At 36.0% G+C, this 25641-nt stretch overlaps 2 long non-coding RNA genes across 4 annotated transcripts in view; one reads left to right on the top strand and one right to left on the bottom strand.

The window, feature by feature from the left end:
* Positions 1-19765, bottom strand: part of LOC138906515 (uncharacterized) — a 150936-nt gene extending 131171 nt beyond the window's left edge. Inside the window, exons 1-3 of one of the 3 annotated variants that reach the window (XR_011413933.1) lie at positions 19673-19765; positions 19322-19390; positions 19020-19176 (exon numbers count right to left, since the gene is read on the bottom strand). This is a non-coding gene — a long non-coding RNA (uncharacterized lncRNA). Of the gene's footprint in view, positions 1-19019; positions 19177-19241; positions 19513-19672 lie in introns of those variants that run through there. The other 2 variants (XR_011413932.1, XR_011413931.1) reach the window with 2 other exon arrangements.
* Positions 9047-11285, top strand: LOC138904741 (uncharacterized). The gene is made up of 2 exons (XR_011413469.1): positions 9047-9145; positions 11249-11285. It is a non-coding gene; the product is annotated as an uncharacterized lncRNA (long non-coding RNA).
* Positions 19766-25641: the final 5876 nt, after the last annotated feature.

The raw sequence follows: 25641 nt of genomic DNA, 5'->3' as shown, positions 1-25641 counted from the left end.
CACACTTTATATCTTTAGCTCACTCCTTTCACTTTCAAACATCCTTATAAATAAACAACAATATGAACCTTCGAAATTAAGGCCTTAAGTATATAAATGAGCAATAGGGGTTTCAAACGCATTGAGTATTCTTTCCAAGTTATGCTTAACGGATTTTCATTTGAAACATAAATTGAAGTTATAACGTTTTAACACATAAACCTTCCTTGAACACATTCCCGAAGGAGATCATGATGAGATAAAAGTGATTGGAACACGTTTTGAGTACATACATCTTTCGACACTTTTCCTACTAGGGACAATTGAATATATAGGGAACAACTCGGAACATGGGAATAAGGAACTTGAACCAACCATACTTGAAACTTATGGGAACATCATGGAATTCAATTGTAAGAGAGTAGTTTAGCCAACATACCTTGCTTGGGCTTTCCTTAAGTTACTACAATGTTCCAAAAATTCTAGCAATCCCAATCTATTTTGAGACATAAAAAAATTGAATACAAATTATAAAGATATTCGTGGTTTCAGCTTATTTGGGCATTTTATCAAACACTAGGTGTGCAAATTTGACCACAAGGTTCTTCTACAAGATTTTCTTCACTCCATAACCCATTCAATACCAAGCGTTTACTCATATTAGTTCAATTACCTTCCCACCATCCTTATATTTACATGCATGCATAAATTACAACTCTCATACCCAAGAATCACACTCCCAATCTCCCATCTTCTGCCCAAAGTCGAAATTGAAGACTAGGTTAGAACCTTACCTCTTAGTTGAAGACCTTGTGAGTTTTCCTTGTGAAATCTCCAAGTCTTGAGCAAGGATTAATGAACAATTAGCCTTGGGTTTCCTCCTTTATCTCTAGAACACTCTCACTTCTCTCTAAAAAATCTGATTTTTCCCTTCAAAATGACCCCCTAAGGCCTTATATAAAAAAGGGTCGGATAAGAAAATTTCCAAAAATGACCCTTTGATTTAATTATGTGGTAGCAGAATTGTTATGTGGGCAGCAGAAATAACATGTGGCCAGCAAAATGGTCACAAAATGGTAAGTCAATTCCGCGATGCAATTCTGCGATAGCAGAATGATTATGCGGCCTGTAGAATGGCCAAAAAATGATTTTCAAATTCTAGGTTGGGTCTAGTCCATTCCGCAATGCAATTTTGCGATAGCATAATCATTATGCGTCCAACAGAATCATTATGTGGCCAGCAAAAATAGTTTTCAAAATTTGAGTTGCTTCTGGTTCATTATGTGGTCATTTTGTGGTCAGCATAATAGATCCGCTATAGCATAATGGACTTCTGCAATATCTTCTACCCACTTCGCTATCCAAAAAGTATGTACCATGACTCGTTTTCTAAAAACATCGAACATATTAGCCTACCTCGGCACCATGAAACCCCGGGTTCTAGGTAACATTTTATGTGGCCTTACATTCTCCCCCAGTTAGGATCATTCATCCTCGAATGAAAAGTAGAGTCCGCCCATCACACCCAACATAACCCGTCTCTTATTTCACACATCTCAAGCTCCCAAAATTTGATGAACTCCCAAATCTTTTAGAAAGTTTGGCAGAGTTTCTTCTGTAATTGGACCTATACACCTGCCAGAGAATCGCCAAAACCACCCTAACAACACATCCACAACTCGTCAAAGTATCACAATATATATCAATGAACACTAATCTCAGTATTACATATGTTATATTATCAAAAGTGGTATACGGACATGAACTGCATACATTTAAATCATAAAAAAAGGTCAATTCACAATTTAAATTCATGAATATGTAAAAACTCAAATCACATTGGAAATACTTACAAAGTATCTTATTATTTAAAATAGCCACATTGGGGCACGACTTGAGGGCATAAGCTTTTAGGCAAATATGTTTTCGAAGTAATTTTTGGAACAGTTGAATCAAGGCTCATTTCATAGCCTTTCTCACATAATCTCATTTCATTGGCACCATTGGCCACAAGTATAACTTCATTCTTCGCACGGTGGCCACACTTTATATCTTCAGCTCACTCCTTTCAATTTCAAACATCTTTATAAATTTTCAACAATATGAACCTTCGAAATCATGGCCTTAAGTATATAAATTTACAATAGGGGTTTCACACGCATTGAGTATTCTTTCCAAGTTATGCTTAACGGATTTTAATTTGAAACATGAATTAAAGTTATAACGTTTTAACACATAAACCTTGCTTGAACACATTTCCGAAGGAGATCATGATGAGATAAAAGTGATTGGAACACGTTTTGAGTACATACATATTTCGACACTTTTCTTACTCGGGACAATCGAATATATAGGGAACAACTCGGAACATGGGAATAAGGAACTTGAACCAACCATACTTGAAACTTACGGGAACATCATGGAATTCAATTATAATAATGTAGTTTAGTCAACATACCTTGCTTGGGCTTTCCTTAAGTTACTACAATGTTCCGTAAGTCCTAGCAATCCCAATCTATTTTGAGACATAACAAAATTGAATACAAATTAGAAATATATTCATGGTTTCAGCTCATTTAGGCATTTTATCAAACACTAGATGTGCAAATTTGACCACAAGGTTCTTCTACAAGATTTCTTTCACTCCATAACCCATTCAATACCAAGCATTTACTAATATTAGTTCAATTACCTTCCCACCATCCTTATATTTACATGCATGCATAAATTACAATTCTCATACCCAAGAATCACACTCCCAATCTCCCATCTTCTGCCCAAAGTCGAAATTGAAGACTAAGTTAGAACTTTACCTCTTAGTTGAAGACCTTGTAAGTTTTTCTTGTGAATTCTCCAAGTCTTGAGCAAGGATTGATGTACAATTAGCCATGGGTTTCCTCCTCTCTCTCTCTCTCTCTAGAACACTCTCACTTTTCTCTAAAAATATCAGATTTTTTCCTTCAAAATGACCCCCTTAGGCCTTATATAAAAAAGGGTCGGATAAGAAAATTTTCAAAAATGATCCCCTGAGTCAATTATGTGGTAGCAGAATCGTTATGTGGGCAGCAGAAACAATATGTGGCCAGCAAAATGGCCACAATGGAATGTCAATTCCGCGATACAATTCTGCGATAGCAGAATGATTATGCGGCCAGCAGAATGGCCACAAAATAATTTTCAAATTCTAGGTTGGGTCTAGTCCATTCCGAGATGCAATTTTGCGATAGCATAATCATTATGCGTCCAACAGAATCATTATGTGGCCAGCAAAAATTATTTTCAAAATTTGAGTTGCTTTTGGTTCATTATGTGGTCATTTTGTGGTCAGCATAATAGATCCGCTATAGCATAATGGACTTCTGCAATATCTTCTACCCACTTCACTATCCAAAAAGTTTGTACCATGACTCGTTTTCTAAAAACATCGAACACATTAGCCTACCTCGGCACCATGAAACCCCGGGTTCTAGGTAACGTTTTATGTGGCCTTACATTCTCCCCCACTTAGGATCATTCGTCCTCGAATGAAAAGTAGAGTCCGCCCATCACACCCAACATAACTCGTCTCTTCTTTCACACATCTCAAGCTCCCAAAATTTGATTAACTCCCAAATCTTTTAGAAAGTTTGGCAGAGTTTCTTCTGTAATTGGACCTATACACCTGCCAGAGAATCGCCAAAACCACCCTAACAACACATCCACAACTCGTCAAAGCATCACAATATATATCAATGAACACTAATCTCAGCATTACATATGTTATATTATCAAAAGTGGTATACGGACATGAACTGCATACATTTAAATCATAACAAAAGGTCAATTCACAATTTAAATTCATGAATATGTAAAAACTCAAATCACATTGGAAATACTTACAAAGTATCTTATTATTTAAAATAGCCATATTGGGGCACGACTTGAGGGCATAAGCTTTTAGGCAAATATGTTTTCGAAGTAATTTTTGGAACAGTTGAATCAAGGCTCATTTCATAGCCTTTCTCACATAATCTCATTTCATTGGCACCATTGGCCACAAGTATAACTTCATTCTTCGCACGGTGGCCACACTTTATATCTTCAGCTCACTCCTTTCAATTTCAAACATCTTTATAAATTTTCAACAATATGAACCTTCGAAATCATGGCCTTAAGTATATAAATTTACAATAGGGGTTTCACACGCATTGAGTATTCTTTCCAAGTTATGCTTAACGGATTTTAATTTGAAACATGAATTGAAGTTATAACGTTTTAACACATAAACCTTGCTTGAACACATTCCCGAAGGAGATCATGATGAGATAAAAGTGATTGGAACACGTTTTGAGTACATACATATTTCGACACTTTTCTTACTCGGGACAATCGAATATATAGGGAACAACTCGGAACATGGGAATAAGGAACTTGAACCAACCATACTTGAAACTTACGGGAACATCATGGAATTCAATTATAAGAGTGTAGTTTAGTCAACATACCTTGCTTGGGCTTTCCTTAAGTTACTACAATGTTCCGTAAATCCTAGCAATCCCAATCTATTTTGATACATAACAAAATTGAATACAAATTAGAAATATATTCATGGTTTCAGCTCATTTGGGCATTTTATCAAACACTAGGTGTGCAAATTTGACCACAAGGTTCTTCTACAAGATTTCTTTCACTCCATAACCCATTCAATACCAAGCATTTACTAATATTAGTTCAATTACCTTCCCACCATCCTTATATTTACATGCATGCATAAATTACAATTCTCATACCCAAGAATCACACTCCCAATCTCCCATCTTCTGCCCAAAGTCGAAATTGAAGACTAAGTTAGAACTTTACCTCTTAGTTGAATACCTTGTAAGTTTTTCTTGTGAATTCTCCAAGTCTTATCAAGGATTGATGAACAATTAGCCCAGGTCTCCTCCTCTCTCTCTAGAACGCTCTCACTTCTCTCTAAAAATATCAGATTTGTTCCTTCAAAATGACCCCCTAAGGCCTTATATCAAAAAGGGTCGGATAAGAAAATTTTAAAAAATGACCCCCGGAGTCAATTATGTGGTAGCAGAATCATTATGTGGGCACCAGAATTGTTATGTGGCCCGCAAAATGGCTACAAAATGGTATGTCAATTCCGCGATGCAATTTTGCGATAGATGAATGCTTATGCAGCTAGCAGAATGGCCAAAAAATGATTTTCAAATTCTTGGTTGGGTCTGGTCCATTCCGCGATGCAATTTCGTGATAGCATAATCATTATGCGGCCAACAGATTCATTATGTGGCCAGCAAAAATAGTTTTTAAAATTTGAGTTGCATCTGGTTCATTATGTGGTCATATCGTGGTTAGCAGAACAGATCCGCTATAGCATAATGGACCACAGAATCGTCATTTTCTACAATTACTTCTACCCACTCCACTACCCAAAAAGTCTGCACCATGACTCGTTTTATAAAATCTTCGAACACATTAGCCTACCTCGGTACCACGAAACTCCAGGTTCTAGGTAACGTTTTACGTGGCCTTACATTCTACCCCACTAAGGATCATTCATTCTCGAATAAAAAGTAGAGTCCGCCCATCACACCCAACATAACTCGTCTCTTATTTCACACATCTCAAGCTCCCAAATTTTGATTAACTCCCAAAGCTTTCAGAAATTTCGGCATAGTTTCCCCAGTAATTGAGTCTATCCACCTGCCAGAGAATCACCAAAACCACCCTAACAACACATCCACAACTCGGCAAAGTATCACATTATATATCAATCAACACTAGTCTCAGCATTACATATGTTATATAATCAAAAGTGATATACGGACATGAACTGCACACATTTAAATCATAACAAAAGGAAAATGCACAATTTAAACTCTGAGTATGTAAAAACTCAAATCACATTGGAAATACTTACAAAGCATATCATTATTTAAAACAGCCACATTGGGGCACGACTTGAGAACATAAGCTTTTAGGCAAATACGTTTTTGAAGTAATATTTGGAACAGTTGAATCAAGACTCATTTCATAGCCTTCCTCACATCATCTCATTCCATTGACACCATTTGCCACAAGTATAACTTCATTCTTGGCACGGTGGCCACACTTTATATCTTCAACTCACTCTTTTCACTTTCAAGCATCTTTATATATTTTCAACAATATAAACCTTCGAAATCAAGGCCTTAAGTATATATATATATACGAGTAATAGGGGTTTCAGACGTATTGAGTATTCTTTCCAAGTTATGCTTAATGGATTTTCATTTGAAACATGAATTGAAGTTATAACATTTTAACACATAAACCTTACTTGAACATATTCCCGAAGAAGATCATGATGAGATAAGAGTGATTGGAACAAGTTTTGAGTACATACATCTTTCGACACTTTGCTTACTCGGGACAATCGAATTTATATGGAACAACCCGGAACATGGGATTAAGGAACTTGAGCCAACCATACTTGAAACATACGAGAACATCATGGAATTAAATTTTAAGAGAGTAGTTTAGCCAACATACCTTGCTTGAGCGCTCCTTAAGTTACTATAATATTCCTGAAATCCTAGCAATCCCAATCTATTTTGAGACATAATAGAATTGAACACAAATTAGAAAGATATTCGTTGTTTCAGCTCATTTGGGCATTTTATCAAACACTAGGTGTGCAAATTTGACCACAGAGTTCTTTTACAAGATTTCCTTCACTCCATAACCCATTCAATACCAAGTGTTTACTCATATTAGCTCAATTACCTTCCTACAACCCTTATATTTACATGCATGCATAAATAACAACTCTCATACCCAAGAATCACACCCTCAATCTCCCATCTTCCGCCCAAACTCGACATTGAAGACTAGGGTTAGAACCTATTAGAACCTTCAAATCCTGATTCCGAAGTCGTTTACTCGAAAGTCAAACCTTAGTCAATTCTTCCAACTTAAAGCTTCCAAAATTAAAAGTTTTCATCAGAATCAACTCTGAACTTCCCGAAATTCAATTCCGACCACACGTACAAGTTATAAAACATGAAGTGAAGTTGTTCAAGGCCTCAAACCGCCGAACGACGCGATATAGCTCAAAATGACCGATTGGGTCGTTACACAAACCATCGTGATAGTACCTAACCTAACCCACTAGGTAAGCCAGTTAACTATAAAACACAATATAATAATACTGAGGTGAGTCAAAGATGAGATAACTGAATTTTATACAATTTTCCAAGGACTGGTAGTACAAATAATAAGCTTCTAAGATTTAGAATTTACAAAGCTGGTTTGAAATAAAGTACATCATCTATTTAAAATATACAGGAACAGACTAAAAATTCTAAAGCTACCAAGATCAAGAGGCAGATATGACCGGAACGCAGGTACATCATCAAATCCAGCTCCCGCCGTGCACAACAACATCAACATCCAACATCTGCACACAAGGTGCAAAAGTATAGTATAAGTACAACCGATCCCATGTACTCAATAAGTAACAAACGGGGGAATCTATTTCAGAGTTACTTCAAATTTCAAGTCAGTAGCAGGCACCCACCTGGAGAACGAGGGAAGTCATTTCAGAATTTAATTCAACTTAGAAGTAGCAGAAGCTCGCCTCAAGAATGCGAGTCGACAATCCAAGATGACCAACAAACGAAGTCTCAATCCAGAATAAAAGAAAAGGGAAAAAAGAAGTGAATCCAAAATGCAGAAGCAGATGAAATATGTGAACTGCTCAAGACATGAATGAAGTCATGAGCACTACATGTCCGGTCCTAATCCGAAGAAGCCGTGGAAGAATGAATCAGCACCTGTAGCTAGCAAGCATCAAGGTTCAAATCAAAACTCTGCATGAAGAACCATTCAAGACTCAAGATCACGCTTCAGAAGACTTATAGATAGGAATCGTGTAACTCATAGCTGATAGGCTTGTTTAGTTCTTTTAGATTTTGATTTAGATATAATAACAGGACCGCGGGCCAGAACCTCAACGGAACGGTACCTCACTCGACTCTCTCCTCATTTTATCACACTCCATCACTTTATTCACTTCTGAACTACACGCGACATGATTCCATTATGATCCAGGATATGTAGGCTGTCCAAAACCAGGACTCGGTTGCACCCTTTCCTTTGTTTATTTTCCCTTTTTGAATAAATAATTGGTCAAAAATTAGTCACATTGCTCATCTTGTCTGTGCTTGAAAACTCTACATGTTTCCAAGCAAAGAGGGGCAGGTGTGAGCACCTAATCTTTTACTATATTTGAATAGTTCATCACTTTTTAGTATGTAAATATATTTGAAGTTTAGTTTACATATTTTAGCACTTATTTTATCTTTTATAGGTTTTATTTAAGAAAATTAAAAACCAACAAAAGATTCACATTTTTAGAGTGTTAATTTTGTTCTAATTTACAAAAAAAAAATCACAAATAATATATTTTTCTTTTAATAAGTAAGCGAGCAACTCTACTTCTTGGAATTTTGTCTTTTCCTAAAAGAAAAATCATTTACGTTAACTCACAGGCACCCACTTTGCATTAGAATTTTTATTTATTACCTTACCCGCACTATGCCAATTCCAAAAAAGGACTCAACTCATTCCATCTTTCACAAGCACCTTACAGGCACATATTTTCGTACCACCTTTTATCCACATCACCTCAGCTAACAAACTTTGATTCCCCACGAATATTCTCTCACAAAAATTTTCAGCTAGCTTGCTCTCCAAGATCACTCGTCCTTATCTATCTAGAGAGCACATGCTAATTAGCAGGAAATGCAATCTCTCTCACGTGATCTCACAAAAACACACTGATTTTCTTGGGCTTGAAACATGCACATGTACTCATATATAACCTCACTCAGTCAAAGAATAGAAAACCCTAAGAGCAGTCCTAGAATTGAGCGTCGTAGAGTAAAAGTTTGATCTCCCTCTTCACGCTTTCTTCGTCAAAAACCCACACCATAGCAGACCAGTCCCTTGACAACCGGAAGCAGCCATGAAACCATCATGAAACTCACCTAAACAACTCCTTGAAGCCTTCATTAAAATTCTACGATCGTTTGCAAATTTCGAGAGGTTCTGTTCGAGTTTTCTCCGGTGCGGTCGTGGTCGTTTGGTTGAGTTTAGTTGCTGATTCATCTTAACTATCATGTACGTGGATTGAGTTTTACTTTTAAATTAATAAAAAGCTTCGATCCTTAAGGTGCAATCCCTTTCTTTCCTTACTGTTTCAATTCCTTGGTTAACTTCATACTTTTTAAATATATGAACGTTGGCCCTTATGTTGTTGATTTAAGTGTTTTGAGCAAATTAATTATTTTGAATGTTTAATGTTTCTTTTCTTAATGTTGCCTCACTGATTCTCTTGATAAGAAATTTTCACATGAGGTCACAGCAATTGTTATGCATAGGCTTGTACATTAAGTCAAAGCGTCTTCTTCGAGATTTAGTTTAGATATCCATTGTTCGATTTTCTGTATTTCATTATTATGCTAAAAGTTGATTGGGTTGATTTTAAGAAAAAGAATTTGGGCATGTGAAGTTTTAATTTGAGATAATATGCCTAATGGTCGATTTTCGTTTGATCCAATCCGATAAGAGTAACAATGTTGTCAACTTATTAAGAATGAGTTAAACTCATATACCATTTCCTCCGCAACTCCAAATCCATAATTCATGACCTCACAATAATCTCAAAGTAGGAAACATAATTCATGAATATCGTAGCTTGCTTTAGGCGTGATTAATAATAAATCATCGTGACTATAGGTACGGTTCCCGTGGCATAATCATGATACATAATCCCCAAATCGGCTGTGCATTTTATGTGACCCGAGCACAAATTCTAATAACAATAAAAAAATTAACATGTTGTAAATCGCGGGTGCGTTTCACGTGGCGCGATTCACAATGCGTATAAAAATAAACGAGCGCGCTGCATCGCGACTTGTTCAAACAAATTTCATTAACACTAAAAGTGTTTAATTAATACTAAAATCGGTTTAAAAGGTAAAAATGCACTATAGGTCTCAAATATGTATTAAATCAGATAATCAGGCCAATTATTAATTGTTGAGCGACTGTGCTAGAACCATAAAATTCGGGAGTGCCTCACACCTTCTCCCGGGTTAACAGAATTTCTTACCCGGTCTTTTGTGTTCACAGACCATAAATAAGAGCCAATTTTCTCGATTTGGGATTTAAAATAAATCGGTGACTTGAGACATCATAAATTATTCCAAGTGGCGACTCTGATTAAATAAATAATCCCATTTCGAACAATGTCACTTTAATTGAAAAAATTTCCATATGCCCTCGGGAAAAAGGAGGTGTGATAGCTCTAGCGACTCTGTTGGGGCAGCTGTGAGCACCTAATTTTTTTACTATATTTGAATAATTCATCACTTTTTAGTATGTAAATATATTTTAAGTTTAGTCTACATATTTAAGCACTTATTTTATCTTTTATAGGTTTTATTTAAGAAAATTAAAAACCAACAAAAGATTCACATTTTTAGAGTGTTAATTTTGTTCTAATTTACAAAAACAACAAATCAAAAATAATATATTTTTCTTTTAATAAGTAAGCGAGCAACTCTACTTCTTGGAATTTTGTCTTTTCCTAAAAGAAAAATCATTTACGTTAACTCACAGGCACCCATTTTGCATTAGAATTTTTATTTAATACCTCACCCGCACTATGCCAATTCCAAAAAAGGACTCCACTCATTCCATCTTTCACAAGCACCTTATAGGCACATATTTTCGTACCAATTTTTATCCACATCACTTCAGCTAACAAACTTTGATTCCCCAAGAATATTCTCTCACAAAACTTCCCAGGTAGCTTGCTCTCCAAGATCACTCGTCCTTATCTATCTAGAGAGCACATGCTAATTAGCAGAAAATGCAATCTCTCTCACGTGATCTCACAAAAACACACTGATTTTCTTAGGATTCAAACACGCACCTGTAGCCATATATAACCTCACTCAGTCATAGAATAGAAAAATCCTAAGAGTAGTCCTAGAATTGAGCGCCGTAGAGCAAAAATTTGATCATCATAGCAGTCCAGTCCCTTGACAACTAGAAGCAACCATGAAACCATCATGAAACTCACCGAAACAACTCCTTGAAGCCTCCATTAAAAGTCGACGACCGTTTGCAAATTTCGAGAGGTTCTGTTCGAGTTTTCTCCGGCACGGTCATGGTCGTTTGGTTGAATTTAGTTGCCGATTCATCTTAACTATCATGTACGAGGCTTGAGTTTTACTTTTAAATTAATAAAAAGCTTTGATCCTTAAGGTGCAATCCCTTTCTTTCCTTACTGTTTCAATTCCATGGTTAACTTTATACTTTTTTAATATATGAACGCTGGCCCTTATGTTGTTGATTTAAGTGTTTTGAGCAAATTGATTATTTTGAATGTTTAATGTTTCTTTGCTTAATATTTCCTCACTGATTCTCTTGATAAGGAATTTTCACATGAGGTCACAACAATTGTTATGCATATGCTTGTAAATTAAGTCAAAGCGTCTTCTTCGAGCTTTAGTTTAGATATCCATTGTTGGATTTTCTATATTTCATTATTATGTTAAAAGTTGATTGGGTGCAATTTTTGGGACTGTCAAGTTGATTTTAAGAAAAAGAATTTGGGCATGTGAAGTTTTAATTTGAGATAATATGCCTAATGATCGATTTTCGTTTGATCCAATCCGATAAGAGTAACAATGTTGTCAACTTATTAAGAATGTGTTGAACTCATATACCATTTCCTCCACAGCTCCATATCCATAATTCATGACCTTACAATAATCTCAAAGTAGGAAAAATAATTTATGAATATCGTAGCTTGCTTTAGGCGTGATTAATAATAAATCATCGTGACTATGGGTACAGTTCCCGTGGCATAGTCATGATACATAATCCCCAATTCGGTGTGCATTTTATGTGACCCGACCACAACTTCTAATAATAATAAAAAATTAACATGTTATAAATCGCGGGTGCGTTTCACGTGGCGTAATTCGCAATGTGTACAAAAATAAATGAGTGCGCGGCATCACGACTTGTTCAAACAAATTCCATAAAAACTAAAAGCGTTTAATTTATACTAAAAGCAGTTTAAAAAGTAAAAATGTACAATAGGTCACAAATATGTATTAATTCAAATAATTAGGTCAATTACTAATAGTTGAGCGACCGTGCTAGAACCACGGAATTTGGGAGTGCCTCACACCTTCTCTCGGGTTAACAGAATTCCTTACCCGGTCTTCTGTGTTCACAGACCATAAATAAGAGTCAATTTTCTTGATTTGGGATTTAAAATAAATCGGTGACTTGGGACACCATAAATTATTCCAAGTGGCGACTCAGATCAAATAAATAATCCATTTTCGAACAATGTCACTTTAATTGGAAAAACTCCCATATCCCCTCGGGAAAAAGGAAGTGTGACAGCTCTGGCGACTCTGCTGGGTTAGCTGTAAGCACCTAATTTTTTACTATATTTGAATAGTTCATTACTTTTTAGTATGTAAATATATTTTAAGTTTAGTCTACATATATTAGCACTTATTTTATCTTTTATGGGTTTTATTTAAGAAAATTAAAAACCAACAAAAGATTCACATTTTTAGAGTGTTAATTTTGTTCTAATTCACAAAAAACAAAATCACAAATATTATATTTTTCTTTTAATAAGTAAGCGAGCAACTCTACTTCTTGGAATTTTGTCTTTTCCTAAAAGAAAAATCATTTACATTAACTCACACGCACCCACTTTGCATTAGAATTTTTATTTAATACCTCACCCGCACTATGCCAATTCTAAAAAAGGACTCCCCTCATTCCATCTTTCACAAGCACCTTACAGGCACATATTTTCGTACCAATTTTTATCCACATCACCTCAGCTAACAAACTTTGATTCTCCAAGAATATTCTCTCACAAAAATTCCCAGGTAGCTTGCTCTCCAAGATCACTCGTCCTTATCTATCTAGAGAGCACATGCTAATTAGCAGGAAATGTAATCTCTCTCACGTGATCTCACAAAAACACACTGATTTTCTTAGGATTCAAACACGCACCTGTAACCATATATAACCTCACTCAGTCACAGAATAGAAAAACCCTAAGAGTAGTCCTAGAATTGAGCGTCGTAGAGCAAAAATTTGATCTTCCTCTTCACGCTTTCTTCGTCAAAAACCCACATCATAGCAGTTCAGTCCCTTGACAACTGGAAGCAGCCATGAAACCATCATGAAACACACCGTAACAACTCCTTGAAGCCTCCATTAAAAGTCGACGACCGTTTGTAAATTTCGAGAGGTTCTGTTCGAGTTTTCTCCGGCGCGGTCGTGGTTGTTTGGTTGAGTTTAGTTGCCGATTTGTCTTAACTATTATGTACGTGGCTGGAGTTTTACTTTTAAATTAATAAAAAGCTTCGATTCTTAAGGTGCAATCCCTTTCTTTCCTTACTGTTTCAATTCCTTGGTTACCTTCATACTTTTTAAATATATGAACGATGGCCCTTATGTTGTCGATTTAAGTGTTTTGAGCAAATTGATTATTTTGAATGTTTAATATTTCTTTGCTTAATATTGCCTCACTGATTCTCTTGATAAGGAATTTTCACATGAGGTCACAGCAATTGTTATGCATATGCTTGTACATTAAGTCAAAGCGTCTTCTTCGAGCTTTTGTTTAGATATCCATTGTTGGATTTTCTATATTTCATTATTATGTTAAAAGTTGATTGGGTGATATTTTTGGGGCTGTCAAGTTGATTTTAAGAAAAAGAATTTGGGCATGTGAAGTTTTAATTTGAGATAATATGCCAAATGGTCGATTTTCGTTTGATCCAATCCGATAAGAGTAACAATGTTATCAACTTATTAAGAATGTGTTAAACTCATATGCCATTTCCTCCACAACTCCATATCCATAATTCATGACCTCACAATAATCTCAAAGTAGGAAAAATAATTCATGAATATCATAGCTTGCTTTAGGCGCGATTAATAATAAATCATCGTGACTATGGGTACGGTTCCCGTGGCATAGTCATGATACATAATCCCCAATTCGTGTGTGCATTTTATGTGACCCGAGCACAAATTCTAATAACAATAAAAAATTAGCATATTGTAAATCGCGGGTGCGTTTCACGTGACGCGATTCACAATGTGTATAAAAACAAATGAGCGCGCTGCATCGCGACTTGTTCAAACAAATTCCATTAACACTAAAAGCGTTTAGTTAATACTAAAAGCGGTTTAAAAGGTAAAAATGCACAATAGGTCTCAAATATGTATTAAATCAGATAATTAGGCCAATTATTAATAGTTGAGCGACCGTGCTAGAACCACGGAATTCGGGAATGCCTCACACCTTCTCCCGGGTTAACAGAATTCCTTACCCGGTCTTCTGTGTTCGCAGACCATAAATAAGAGTCAATTTTCTCGATTTGGGAATTAAAATAAATGGGTGACTTGAGATACCATAAATTATTCTAAGTGGTGACTCTGATCAAATAAATAATCTTATTTCGAACAATATCTCTTTAATTGAAAAAACTTCCATATCCCCTCGGGAAAACAGAGGTGTGACAGCTCCGGCGACTCTGCTGGGGAAGGAACCCAAAACTTTTGGTTCAGGGTTCAAAATTCGAGCTTAGAATAACTATTATACTTGGCTACTTCTGATTGTATGATATTACTTGTTTGAGCCTAATGTGCTAATTGTCGTTCTTTACCGCTTTGATATTTCCGTGAACTGAATATAAAATTGTTACGACACCCTTCTTCTCTCTGAGTCTTCTTAATCTTCTGGGAAGCGTGTGCTTCACGTGGCTTCTTTTTTGTTAGAGTCATACCCCTAATTTAGAATGAGGATCGGACAAGTTGCAAAGCCGGTGAAGCTTCTATATTCCCAGTACGCTGCCCCCGCTGCCTCTCCCCCTCCCCCGGCTCGAGTTGTCCGCTCGGGTAAGCCGGGTCTAGAACAATACACCTAGGTTTTTAAAACCTAGAATGACATAGCCTCATGCCGGATCCCTACTAGGTACGCTTGTTTGCATCACGTGCATTTGACCTTAGGTGCTCAACACGGGGGTTGGGTCCATGTAGGACAGGTGTAACCAAAAATTAAAAGATCATCCTGATGCATTTTACGTGCTACTTGTGTATTCATTTGCTTCGGCTTGTATGTTGACCGGCTTCTAGAATAGGGAAAGAAAATCAAGAAAAAACAAGAGTGAGGTAGGTATTTGAAATATTTCGAAACTCTGCCGAAATTTTGAAATACAAGAGAGAGAAAATAAGCCAATATTTTAAAAAGTCATTGTTTTCTCTGTTCCGTCAAATCTGCAGAACTACGCGGGTTTGATTCTCACCATATGTGAGATACGTAGGCAAACCTAATCGGTTTCGGCCCCCATTTTTTAAAAATCCAAAAATATTTTCCTTTAATTCCTTCTTTAGGAGTTTTACTTTAGAAAATCCCAAACAAATAAAAAATAAGAAAATTTTTAAACCAAAAAATATTTTATTTTGTAGGAGTCTTTCATTAGAAAAAGAAAACAAATGAAATAAAAATCCAAAAAAAATATTTTCTACCTTTTTTTAGAAAGTCTTTCTCCCAAAAATCCAAAAACAAAAAAAACCAAAACATCAAAAGCCAAAAAATATTTTTCTTTCTTATGTAGAAGTTCTTCTTTCGAAAAAAATTAGAAAAAAAAAATCAAATTTGAAAAATATTTTCTTTCTTCTTTATAAGTCTTTCTTTCGGAAATTTTAAAAAAAAAAATCAAAATCCAAAAAGAGTTAGTTTATTTACTTTATTTCTGATCTTCCCAAACTACGCAAGATCTGATTCATGTTCCAACATGATACGTAGGCAACCCACATTAGGTTCGATCGAATGATTTTGAAAAAAAAAAGAAAAAAGTGACAAGAAAAAGAAAAAGAAAAAAAGAAAAAAAAAAGAGTGTTCATTCTAACATGTTTGTTGTTTTGAAATAAAATCTGGTTTAAGGTAGTCGGTTTGTTGGTTTGCAATGGCGAGTCTAGGATCCCTCGGAAATAAAAGCATCTTCTCAACCAATGGAACAAGGACCACTGTTGTTGATCCAAAGTCACGAAAAGGCAAGTAGGCAAGTTGGCGGTGAAAAATCAAAAATAGTGGCAAATGTGGGGTTGCCTTTACCAGATTTGAGCAATAAGACATGGCCTGCTTGGGATAATTTGATGATGGGGAGACGTGAGAATTCTTCCAAGTCTTTTAGTAAATGAGTTGCTTTGAAATTTCATATGTCGTCAGTCCTGAAATCCGGCAACCAATATTGGGAATGTTTTGATTAAAAAGTCAAAATTTGAGTGCTGAATTAGAAGGAATAAAAAGCTTGAATGCCGTAGTAGTACTGATGTACAAATTTGTGGCTAAGATGTCGCTTAGCAACTGGAAAGCCACTCCTCTTTTAGACAGGGAGGAGTCATGGTAGCTTATTTTGTCGTCTTTTCTTCTTCTTTTTGTGCTATCGGACCCTTCTATCTTTATTCTATAAAAAAAAGTAGTCAGTCATTTTGTGTCCATTTTGTGCATAGTTCTTTTCACCCTAGTTCTAGTGACATGACATGCATGCAGAAATTTTGGCTAGACCTTATAAAACTGATTTAGTCTTGAATTGGATAAACGTGAGATAGAGACATATTTGAAGATGAATATAGACATGATACTTTTGGAAAATAAACATGAGCCAAGTTTTCATGGAACCAAAACAGTCAGGCTCATGGAAGTTAAGGATCTCTACCTTTTGAATCATTAAGAAGATCGGGCTTAAGGCTGATCGGACGGGTTGAAGTCTGTTTAGCACTAAAAGACATAAAGTGTTTTCAAAAGAAGGTGTATTCCAGATAGCTTGAAATGGATCAGTTTAGTGGCAAAATGCATCTTCTATATCAAGACAAAATCCAAGAAAAAGTCATCTAAATTGACAAGGGTCATTCACTGCGAGAAAAGTATTGCTCATACAACTTTGCACTGAAAAGAGACCCAGAAAGCAACATGTCCATCAATGTCGTGATTGTGAAGGGCTAACAAGATTGGCATTCTCGAGGCTGGAAGGCCCTTTTTCTGCTACCCAAATACTTTATACCGTTTGTTACCCCTTTTGATCATGTGTTATTTTCTTTGACCACCCTCTTTTGGAATCAAGTTTAGAGTTAAATGTCCAAAAACTAATAATAAATAAATAAATGAAAAGAAAAGTCCATGCCCCAAGAGTATAAATTGGGGAAACTCCTAGAAAGTTCAAGTGAAAAAAGAAAAGAAATAGTCAAAGGCCCATGCCCCTAGAAAATAAAAGTTGGGGCAACTTGTTTTGAAAAAAAAAAGAAAAGAGAAAATAGAGAGACAAAACAAATGATAAAAAAAATAATAGTTAGGTCAGATGTTTGAACTACGTTTGACCTGATTCCTTAAAAAAAGGATACGTAAGCAGCCTTACACGGTTTGGTCTAATCAAATAAGAATTCGAAAACAAAAACAAAAAATCCCCAGTATATGAAACTAGGACAAAGATTTCATTTCACTTATGAAAGAGTTGATTACAATAGTTGTAAGTCTACAACCCCCATTTTGAGTCTACTTTGAGCCTTCAAGCCGTCCTTTCTTTCCAACCCTATCCAAAAACCTTCGAAATAAAGACCTCCCGATATGCCTTCAAGAATGCCAAGAGAAGCATGCAATGAGCAACGATTGTCACGTAACATAGAACACTGTCAGTTGCTCACACTAGAAAGCAAAAGAAAAATAAAAATAAAGAAGAAAAAATGAGAGAGCCTTACTAGTGAAAATCCTCACGGGCACTATAAGACGACAGTAAGCAGAGATGAATAAATGAAAGAGACTTGTTGGTGAAAACCCCTCGGGGCACCACTAGTCGAAAGTGAGTCATGAAGTTGATGCAATGAATTGGCATGAACAAGCCCGACTTCAAAGGTCATAGGAATAGTAAAAGGGAAGATTTGATTAGTTTGATAGAGCAGACCGTTAAGTCCAAAATGCATGTCATGATCATTAAGGCTAGTTACCGCAAAATAACTCTTATGTCCTTCCGAAAGGGGCATTTCTTGTTAATACTTGTTTCTTTGCATCATTGTGTCCTTCACTCTGAGCCAGTCCTTGTCTAAACAAGAAAGAAAAGATTTCAAAATTTGCAACTAGCTTTTCAGCTGCACAAAGTAAATTTGGCCAACACACTCAGTTTTTACAATCAACATGCATTAAGGATTCATGCAAAGTCTCCCTCCCCCCCCCCAAAAAAAGACTCTTGTCAGCCTATTCGGGTAAAGCAAGTAAAGATAACCTCAAGGTTAATCAGAGATTCTCTGTAGTACCGAACAATGAATATGAAGTATGCACATCGTGCAAAAGGCTCTTACCAGTTATGATTCTCTCTCACATACAAATTGCTCCAAAAGCAGCCATTCAAGATATCAAAAAAGGTTATTCAAGAAAAGAAATCTCTTTTTTTAGATAAGGCCGACTGAGCCAGAAATATAAATTGCACTGGGTGTGAAACAATCAGGGTTGATGCAGAGCAAAAATTCTCTTGAAACTGACTCAAGCTGATTGAGCAAAAGCCAAGTTGCCCAAGATTCAAGGCCACAAACCGACAACCACTTTTAAAACTGACAAAATTTTCTTTGTTTGAAATAGGAACAAAGCAGTGCAAGGAAGATGGTTCAAAAATAAAGAAAAAAGAGAAGAAAAGAAAGAAAAAGAAAAAAGAAGAGAAGAGCCGACAAAGGGAAGTTTCTCAAATCTTTGCCTTCATCTGTCTTGCTAGTGTGCATAAAATATTGCCATTGCTCTTCACATTTTTCCTCCTAGGATAAAAGTCCTAGTCTGATGGATTTTCTCCCAATAAAAATCTTAGTCTGATGAACTTTTCTCCTAAGATAGAAATCTTAGTCTGATGAATTTTCTCCTAGGATAGAAATCTTAGTCTGATGAATCTTTCTCCTAAGATAACAAAAAAAGTACCTACTCTGATGAATTTTCTCCTAGGATCGAAATCTTAGTCTGATGAATCTTTCTCCTAAGATAGAAGACCTAGTCTGATGAACTTTCTCCTAGGATAGAAATCTTAGTCTGATGAATCTTTCTCCTAAGATACCAAAAAAAAAGACCTAGTCTGATGAACTTTCTCCTAAGATTGAAATCTTAGTCTGATGAATCTTTCTCCTAAGATAACAAAAAAATGACCTAGTCTGATGAATTTTCTCCTACGATCGAAATCTTAGTCTGATGAATCTTTCTCCTAAGATAGAAGACCTAGTCTGATGAACATTTTCCTAGGATCAAAATCTTAGTCTGATGAATCTTTCTCCTAAGATAGAAGACCTAGTCTGATGAACTTTATAGAAATCTTAGCCTGATGAATCTTTCTCCTAAGATACCAAAAAAACAAAAGAGACCTAGTCTGATGAACTTTCTCCTAGGATCAAAGTCTTAGTCTGATGAATCTTTCTTCTAAGATAAGAAAACCTAGTCTGATGAATTTTCTTCTAGGATAGAAATCTTAGTCTGATGAATCTTTCTCCTAAGATAAAAAAAAGGGGACCTAGTCTGATGAATTGGATAAACGTCTTAGTCTGATGAACTTTTCTCCTAAGATAAGAAAACATAGTCTGATGAATTTTCTCCTAGGATAATAATTTTAAAAAGGGGGGGGGGGGAGTCTAGATTTTAAAAATAAAAAGGGATTAGTTTTTATTTTAGTCAAGATTACTTTGTATTATCCTCAAGCCCAATCCCACTTTTAGGAGGCGCACTTCCAAGTCTGAGAATTTTAGGTTATACTTTTAGGAGACGCACTTCCTAAATTGCGATTTTACCCCTAGGAGACGCACTTCCTAGTTTGGGTCTTTTAAGTTTGAGTTACTGAGGTTTTACCCCTAGGAGACGCACTTCTTAGTGTGAGAATTTCAGGTTATACTTTTAGGAGACGCACTTCCTAAATTGCGATTTCATCCCTAGGAGACACACTTTCTAGTTTTGGTCTTTTATGTTTGAGTCACTGAGGTTTTACCTCTAGGAGACGCACTTCCTAGTTTGGGTATTTCAGGTTATACTTTTTAGGAGACACACTTCTTAGTTTGGTTCATTCAAATTTCACCCTTAGGAGACGCACTTCCTAGTCTGGGTCATTTGTTAGTCGAAATTTTCTTAGTTTTACTCACAGGAGACGTACATCCTAGTCGAGTCTTCAATTTTACTCTCATCATTGCATCCTTCATTAATAGCATAGGTGATTTATAGTTCTGCTAATAACTCACAAATCTTCCTAGTGTAAACTGGGGCAGAAAAAAGTTTCTTTTGTTATTTCCATTTTGCTGTAGTAGCAGGCGCCCACCTGGAGAATGAGGGAATTTATTGCAAGTATTAAGTCAGTGGCAGGCGCCCACATGGAGAATGAGGAAATTTATTTCAATTTTCAAGTCATTGGCAGGCGCCCACCTGGAGAACGAGGGAATTTATTTCAAGTTCAAGTCATTAGCAGGCGCCCACCTGGAGAATAAGGGAATTCATTTTAAGTTTCAAGTCATTGCAGGCACCCACCTGGAGAATGATGGTCAATATTTCAAAAATTGTTTTTAAGTTCAAATCAGAGAAGTAGCAGGAGCCCGCCTGAAGAACAGGGTCAACTTTCAATTTTTAAATTCAAGAGGCATCAGGAGCCCGCTTCAAGAATAGAGTCAATTTCCAGTTTTCAAGTTCAAGTTAGAGAGGCATCAGGAGCCAGCCTGAAGAACAGGGTCAAATTTCAATTTTCAAGTTTAAGTTAGAGAAGAATCAGGAGCCTGCCTGAAGAACAAAGTAAATTTTCAATTTTCAAATTCAAGTTAGAGAGGCATCAGGAGCCTGCCTGAAGAACAAGGTCAATTTTCAGTTTACAATTTTAAGTCATAGAGGCATCAGGAGCTCGCCTGAAGAACAGAGTCAACTTTCAATTTTCAAGTTCAAGAAGCATCAGGAGCTCGCCTGAAGAACAAGGGCAGCTTTCAGTTTACAATTTCAAATCAGAGAGGCATCAGGAGCCCACCTGAAAAATAGGGTTAACTTTCAATTTTCAAGTTCAAGAAGCATCCGGAGCCCACCTGGAGAACGGGGGAATTCATTTCAGAGTTACTTCAAATTTCAAGTCAGTAGCAAGCGCCCACCTGGAGAACGAGGGAAGTAATGTCAGAATTTAATTCAACTTAGAAGTAGCAGAAGCTAACCTCAAGAATGCGAGTCGACAATCTAAGATGACTAAAAAAATAAGTCTCAATCTAGAATAAAAGAAAAGGGGAAAAAAAAGGGAATCCAAAATGTAGAAGAAGATGAAATATGTGAACTGCTCAAGACATGGTTGAAGTCACGAGCACTACATGTCCGGTCTTGATCCGAAGAAGCCGTGGAAGAATGAATTAGCACCTGCAGCTAGCAAGCATCAAGGTTCAAATCAAAAGTCTGCATGAATAACAATTCAAGACTCAAGATCATACTTCAGAAGACTTATAGATAGGAATCTTGTAACTCATAACTGATAGGCTTGTTTAGTTCTTTTAGATATTGATTTAGATGTAATAACAGGACCGCGGGCCGGAACCTCGACGGAACGGTACCTAACTCGACTCTCTCCTCATCATATCACACTCCATCACTTCATTCACTTCTGAACTACACACGACCTGATTCCCTTATGACCCGTGATATGTAGGTTGTCCAAAACCAGGACTCGGTTGCACCCTTTCCTTTGTTTATTTTCACTTTTTGAATAAAGAGTTGGTATAAATTAGTCACATGGCTCATCTTGTCATTGCCTGAAAACTCTACATATTTCCTAGCAAAGAGGGGCAGCTGTGAGCACCTAATTTTTTACTAATTTGAATAGTTCATCACTTTTTAGTATGTAAATATATTTTAAGTTTAGTCTACATATTTTAGCACTTATTTTATCTTTTATAGGTTTGATTTAAGAAAATTAAAAACTAACAAAAGATTCACATTTTTAGAGTGTTAATTTTGTTCTAATTTACAAAAAAAACAAAATCACAAATAATATATTTTTATTTTAATAAGTAAGAGAGCAACTCTACTTCTTGGAATTTTGTCTTTTCCAAAAAGAAAAATCATTTACGTTAACTCACAGGCACCCACTTTGCATTAGAATTTTTATTTAATACCTTACCCGCACTATGCCAATTCCAAAAAAGGACTCCAATCATTCCATATTTCACAAGCACCTTACAGGCACATATTTTCGTACCAATTTTTATCCACATCACCTCAGCTAACAAACTTTCATTCCCCAAGAATATTTTCTCACAAATATTCCCAGCTAGTTTGCTCTCCAAGATCACTCGTCCTTATCTATCTAGAGAGCACATGCTAATTAGCAGGAAATGCAATCTCTCTCACGTGATCTCACAAAAACACACTGATTTTCTTGGGCTTCAAACACGCACCTGTACCCATATATAACCTCACTCAGTCACAGAATAGAAAAACCCTAAGAGCAGTCCTAGAATTGAGCGTCGTAGAGCAAATGTTTGATCTCCCTCTTCACGCTTTCTTCGTCAAAAACCCACACCATAGCAGACCAGTCCCTTGACAACCGGAAGCAGCCATGAAACCATCATGAAACTTACTGAAACAACTCCTTGAATCCTCCATTAAAAGTCGACGACCGCTTGCAAATTTTGAGAAGTTCTGTTCGAGTTTTCTCCGGCGCGGTCGTGGTCGTTTGGTTGAGTTTAGTTGCCGATTCGTCTTAACTATCATGTACGTGGCTGGAGTTTTACTTTTAAATTAATAAAAAGTTTCGATCCTTAAGGTGCAATCCCTTTCTTTCCTTACTGTTTCAATTCCTTGGTCAACTTCATACTTTTTAAATATATGAACGCTGGTCCTTATGTTGTTGATTTAAGTGTTTTGAGCAAATTGATTATTTTGAATGTTTAATGTTTCTTTGCTTAATATTGCCTCACTGATTCTCTTGATAAGGAATTTTCACATGAGGTCACAGCAATTGTTATCCATATGCTTGTACATTAAGTCAAAGCGTCTTCTTCGAAGTTTAGTTTAGATATCCATTGTTTGATTTTCTCTATTTCATTATTATGTTAAAAGTTGATTGGGTGATATTTTTGGGGCTGTCAAGTTAATTTTAAGAAAAAGAATTTGGGCATGTGAAGTTTTAATTTGAGATAATATGCCTAATGGTCGATTTTCGTTTGATCCAGTCCGATAATAGTAACAATGTTGTCAACTTATTAAGAATGTGTTAAACTCATATGCCATTTCCTCCACAACTCCATATCCATAATTCATGACCTCACAATAATCTCAAAGTAGGAAAAATAATTCATGAATATCGTAGCTTGCTTTAGGCGCGATTAATAATGAATCATCGTGACTATGGGTACGGTTTCTGTGGCATAGTCATGATACATAATCCCCAATGCGGGTGTGCATTTTATGTGACCCGACCACAACTTTTAATAATAATAAAAAATTAACATATTATAAATTACGGGTGCGTTTCACGTGGCGCGACTCGCAATGTGTACAAAAACAAACGAGTGTGCGGCATTGCAACTTGTTCAAACAAATTTCATAAACACTAAAAGCGTTTAATTAATACTAAAAGCGGTTTAAAAGGTAAAAATACACAATTATCTCAAATATGTATTAAATCTGATAATTAGGTCAATTATTAATAATTGAGCGACTGTGCTAGAACCAAGGAATTTGGGAGTGCCTCACACCTTCTCCCGGATTAACAGAATTCCTTACTCGATCTTCTGTGTTCGCAGACCATAAATAAGAGTCAATTCTCTCGATTTGGGATTTAAAATAAATCGGTGACTTGGGACACCATCAATTATTCCAAGTGGCGACTCTTATCAAATAAATAATCCCATTTCGAACAATGTTACTTTGATTGGAAAAACTCTCATATCCCCTCGGGAAAAAGGAGGTGTGACAACACTGGCGCCTCTGCTGGGGTAGCTGTGATCACCTAATTTTTTACTATATTTGAATAGTTCATCATTTTTTAGTATATAAATATATTTTAAGTTTAGTCTACATATTTTAGCACTTATTTTATCTTTTATAGGTTTTATTTAAGAAAATTAAAAACCAATAAAAGATTCACATTTTTAGAGTGTTAATTTTGTTCTAATTTACAAAAAAAAAAAAACAAAATCACAAATAATATATTTTTCTTTTAATAAGTAAGCGAGCAATTCTACTTCTTGGAATTTTTTCTTTTCCTAAAAGAAAAATCATTTACGTTAACTCACAGGCACCCACTTTGCATTAGAATTTTTATTTAATACCTCACACGCACTATGCCAATTCCAAAATAGGACTCCACTCATTCCATCTTTCACAAGCACGTTACAGGCACATATTTTCGTACCAATTTTTATCCACATCACCTCAGCTAACAAACTTTGATTCCCCAAGAATATTCTCTCACAAATATTACCAGCTAGCTTGCTCTCCAAGATCACTCGTCCTTATCTATCTAGAGAGCACATGCTAATTAGCAGGAAATACAATCTCTCTCACGTGATCTCACAAAAATACACTGATTTTCTTGGGCTTCAAACACGCACCTGTACCTATATATAACCTCACTCAGTCACAGAATAGAAAACCCCTAAGAGCAGTCCTAGAATTGAGCGTCGTAGAGCAAAAATTTGAACTCCCTCTTCACGCTTTCTTCGTTAAAAACACACACCATAGCATACCAGTCCCTTGACAACCGGAAGCAGCCATGAAACCATCATGAAACTTACTGAAACAACTCCTTGAATCCTCCATTAAAAGTCGACGACCGTTTGCAAATTTCTAGAGGTTCTATTCGAGTTTTCTTCGGCGCGGTCGTGGTCGTTTGGTTGAGTTTAGTTGCCGATTCGTCTTAACTATCATGTATGTGGCTGGAGTTTTACTTTTAAATTAATAAAAAGCTTCGATCCTTAAGGTGCAATCCCTTTCTTTCCTTACTGTTTTAATTCCTTGGTTAACTTCATACTTTTTAAATATATGAACGTTGGTCCTTATGTTGTTGATTTAAGTGTTTTGAGCAAATTGATTATTTTGAATGTTTAATGTTTCTTTGCTTAATATTGCCTCACCGATTCTCTTGATAAGGAATTTTCACATGAGGTTACAGCAATTGTTATCCATATGCTTGTACATTAAGTCAAAGTATCTTCTTCGAGGTTTAGTTTAGATAAACATTGTTTGATTTTCTCTATTTCATTATTATGTTAAAAGTTGATTGGGTGATATTTTTGGGGCTGTCAAGTTAATTTTATGAAAAAGAATTTGGGCATGTGAAGTTTTAATTTGAGATAATATGCCTAATTGTCGATATTCATTTGATCCAGTTCGATAATAGTAACAATATTGCCAACTTATTAAGAATGGGTTAAACTCATATGCCATTTCCTCCATAATTCATGACCTCACAATAATCTCAAAGTAGGAAAAATAATTCATGAGTATCGTAGCCTGCTTTAGGCGCGATTAATAATGAATCATCGTAACTATGGGTACGGTTCCCGTGGCTTAGTCATGATACATAATCCCCA

This window comes from Nicotiana tomentosiformis, chromosome 2 (assembly GCF_000390325.3).
Source record: "Nicotiana tomentosiformis chromosome 2, ASM39032v3, whole genome shotgun sequence".
Lineage (NCBI taxonomy): Eukaryota > Viridiplantae > Streptophyta > Magnoliopsida > Solanales > Solanaceae > Nicotiana > Nicotiana tomentosiformis.
This window is presented reverse-complemented; position numbering and strand designations above follow the sequence as displayed.